This window comes from Notolepis coatsorum, assembly GCF_963971535.1.
Source record: "Notolepis coatsorum genome assembly, chromosome: 12".
NCBI classification, from domain to species: domain Eukaryota; kingdom Metazoa; phylum Chordata; class Actinopteri; order Aulopiformes; family Paralepididae; genus Notolepis; species Notolepis coatsorum.
Genome location: NC_140176.1, coordinates 69,057,999 through 69,061,880, shown reverse-complemented (window position 1 = coordinate 69,061,880; position 3,882 = coordinate 69,057,999). Strand labels below are relative to the sequence as shown.

General features: G+C 39.3%; 1 long non-coding RNA gene across 1 annotated transcript; it reads right to left on the bottom strand.

Moving 5' to 3' along the window:
- Window positions 1-240: 240 nt before the first annotated feature.
- On the bottom strand, window positions 241-1,167 carry LOC311237602. Its single transcript, XR_014620297.1, has 3 exons — window positions 1,058-1,167; window positions 587-755; window positions 241-335 (listed from the first exon to the last, which is right to left on the bottom strand). It is a non-coding gene; the product is annotated as an uncharacterized lncRNA (long non-coding RNA).
- Window positions 1,168-3,882: the final 2,715 nt, after the last annotated feature.

Sequence of the window (3,882 nt, the reverse complement as noted above, 5' to 3'; positions counted from 1 at the left end):
AAGTGCAGCACAAAGCTAAGTACCGGTATATGGAGTTGTGTTTGTAAGTTGTTTATATTTTAGTTAGAACTATTTTTTTGGTGAGAAGGTTATTTTTATTTAACCAGGTTAGTCCCGTCGAGATCAAATATCTCTTTCACAAGGGAGACCTGGAAGGAAGGAAGACTGATACTTAGCATTTTGATTAACTGTTCACTTAATATACAGTTGTACTGTAAATAATTTTCACTCGGACTCACTGTGCAGGTTTTGAAAAATCCAGAGACTTCCTCATGCAGATACACAGGCAGGGCATGGAGAACAGTGGTACGCCTGGTGTGAACATCATGGATTTCCTATTAAGATGTAAGATTAAGAAGAAAAAAAGAATTGTATTATATGGAAATGTTTACTGAACAAAGCGGATTTTAAACAGTCCAATCAGATATGTCCACAAATAACATGTTCACATCTTTAATGCAATCAGAAAAATGGCAAACACAATGGTGGACTAATTGTAAAATTCAAAAGCTCATTTGAATCATTGAACCTGTTCAATGTTACAGAGGTTCGACCTATGACATGTCATGTATAATAATCTATTCACCTGTTCATCGTGGATTTTTTTAAATGTGAGCCAAAGCATCTGCCGTGTTCCCAGTTTTGGACGCCTTCTGTCTGAATAACGTCATCAGTCGAGGAAGATGGCGGTCAAGCTCAGCGTAGAATGTGTTGGGCAGGTTCTGGTTGGCAATCAGCTGGAACTCTGCATACACCTATATTTAAAAACAGCAGGACAATATAGTATATCAACATCAATTAGTCACTTCAACTTGGTGGATCTCTTACTTTGTTTGGTTTGGGCTTCAGAGCATGACGGCGGGATTTCTGGTCAACCATGTCATTACATGCTTTGCGGAATCGGTCGCTGATGACTAGCTCGCGGGGGCGCACAGAACACACACGCAGATGCGCCGCTAGAGTATATAAACCAGGCTTAAGAATCACAAGTTTCACTTTAAAACACACAGAATGTGCCAAATGTTAACACAGGAAAGAGAGAGCTGATCTATATTACCTCAGACTCCATTTTGAGAGCAGGCCAAAGGTCCATGAGCTCTTTCACTGGTGGGCTGGACTTCACTATGGTCTGTCGGCGCAGGGCAAATGTGGTCTGCATCAGCTTTCTAATGAGGGGCAGGTTCTTCTCAGTCTTCTTGACTTCTTCAGCAATTGTCTGCCTCAACTGCTCAAGCCTCAAGGAATCCTCTCCTTGGGGATAGTTGGGTAGGAAGTTTACTTCTGCTCGCTTGGGTCTTTTAATGTTGGAATGTGAAGGTTCGCCATCAGGATTGCTTCTACCTCTTTTTCCAGCATTTACAGTGACCTCCTCACATCCTGCCCGTCTCAGCTTGTTCCTGAAATTGCCCATCTTGAATTTGATGCTGTTCTTCCATCCATTGCAGCCGGTCTCAGATCCTGCTTCCTTCAAGCAGGGATGTTTGGCGACAAGAGCCGCAGAAGCCACTGCTATCTCTTTATCACTTGGATAAGCCTTGAAAGCATACATTGTAGATGCAAGCTTTTCTAAGATGTCGTGCTTTAGGTCTCTTGTCAACTTAAGGTGTCTCTTGTTATTCTCAAATTCGTTGTTTCCGTCTCTAAGTTTCAGCTCAACATCGAATGCAAATGTAGGAACTGGAAAAGGACCTGGAGGCCATCTGCTTAGACGTTCTGGAGATGACCTATCTGAAAGTATATCAACGTTCTGGAGATGACATATCTGAAAGTATATCAGTAGATGCGAGAGAGCTGGAGTCGAGCGAAAGTGAAATGTGCACAACAGCTTTTTGTGGCAATTCCGTAATGTCATCAAGGGAAGTAAGTTTCCCATCAAAGTCTGGATCTTCATACAGCAAACTGAAGTCAAGGTCTATTTCCAACTGTTCTTTTATAATCTTGATCAGTGCATCAACAGAGGCGGGTCGTGAACTGAGTTTTAATTTTCTAGCCCGGTCTGTCTCAACAACACGAAGGATCATGGGTTGTGGGGAGGCAGCTGCCATTGTGCTATGGAAACTTGAATGAATCGCTTGGGAGTCAGCAGCAGCAGCAGCAGACCATCGATCTTGTATGCTGAGAGTAGGACTGTATCGTTGTGACCAGACTGCAGGTAGATGGACAGTGGACAGATGTTGTCCGGTCGACAGACAGCAGCTCAAGGACCTAAGGAGTAGTCATAAACACAACACAGAAAGCGTCATTATTAACATATACAGAATATGAACTTATACAGAATATAAACTGGTCAATTACACAACGAGTGAATAAAGACACAATAATCGATTAATAAAATAACTATTCACTGCCGCCCTGCTGGATTAAATTCTGAATTGCAGGTAGGCCTGAATAAGTATTTACTGTGTAAAATAACCAAAACCAGATAAACAATATCTGTTTTTTATGAAGCACAGATCATGTTAATTAAGTATTCTGAGTCTGAGCAGACAGAAAACCATCTTACCCTCAGCAAGGGATTCCTTTGTGCTGAAGACCCACAATGCAACACAACAACTTCAAGCTAAAATGCCTCACATACAAAATGAAATAAAATATAGAGCCATGGCTGTGTCCCAAGTTTAACACAATTGAACTATAATAAAGTATTTGACCTGTTCCACTCGACGGGGTCGGTACCGACCCCTTTTGACCTTATTATCATATAGGCATATTTTTATGAAGATGAAAATAATTTGTGATTTTAAAATCAACCGTTTTCAAGTATAAACATCACTACTATGTCACAAATACATGTAGAATGTAAAACGTTAGGTTGGCAATAGTTTAGCAATAGGTTAAAAGTGTACTTATATCATTTTAAGTTTTCTATTTGCGATCGTCTATTCTGACCCGGAACCGGAAATGGAAATGTTGAACCATCGGAATTGTAGTTTACTTGGGGCCATTTTGTAGAGGAGATCGCTAGCTATCGGCCTGCGTTGAAATTTCTCCGATCTACACTTCCTGTCACATACTATGGTGGTTCAAAGTTCAGCGTTCTGAATGAATCATATCAATAATTGTTATGATTCGCGATAATAAGCTACAAAAGGTAACGTTTTTGACAAATATTGAAACGCAGTCAGTTTCTCCACACTATTGTTACCATGTAGGAAGAATTAGATCTGAAATTAGTTTCAAAATGGTTACACTGTGGGGGAAATAAAATAGTACAGTCGATTACAGTAAATATCAGTATCTGTTATTATGCACGCCTGGTGATACTATATCCAAATTGAACTCGGCCATTTGAAATATACTATATGTATATAAATGTGCGAATTGGCTATAATAAGGTAATGTATAAGCATATATTCTATATTCTATAATAATATTTCAAATTGCATTGGTCCGGATGGGAGAATTCAGTACTGTATATACAGAACCTTCAGTTTGATCATCTTCCCTTTATCAATTTCCTTAGATCTTTTGTACACATGATCTCAATAGGGTACTGAATGAGCTCAGTGGTCGTTTTTTAAGTTTGGTCATTATTATCATGGTTTTATTCACTGTCAAAGATGAAAAGAAAAATCATAATTCATATTTTCCTTTGTTTCATCACAATTTAAGCAAGCCTAGTAATAGACACAATATTTCTGACACTGAGAATACATTCATTGAGGTCCATAGATGTTCCTAGATACCAAGAATATGCAAATAGCCCTTGTAGAAGTGGAGCAATATTCCATTTACCTAGGTATACATTTTATGCAGATTTTCACCTGGGGTGGAACAGGTCACTAGTTACAACAATGCTTATGTAACTATTAAAAACGTACATTTTAATCACGAAACAAAATGGCAGACTAACGTTAGCTAGCATGCTAGCTAGCTAACGCT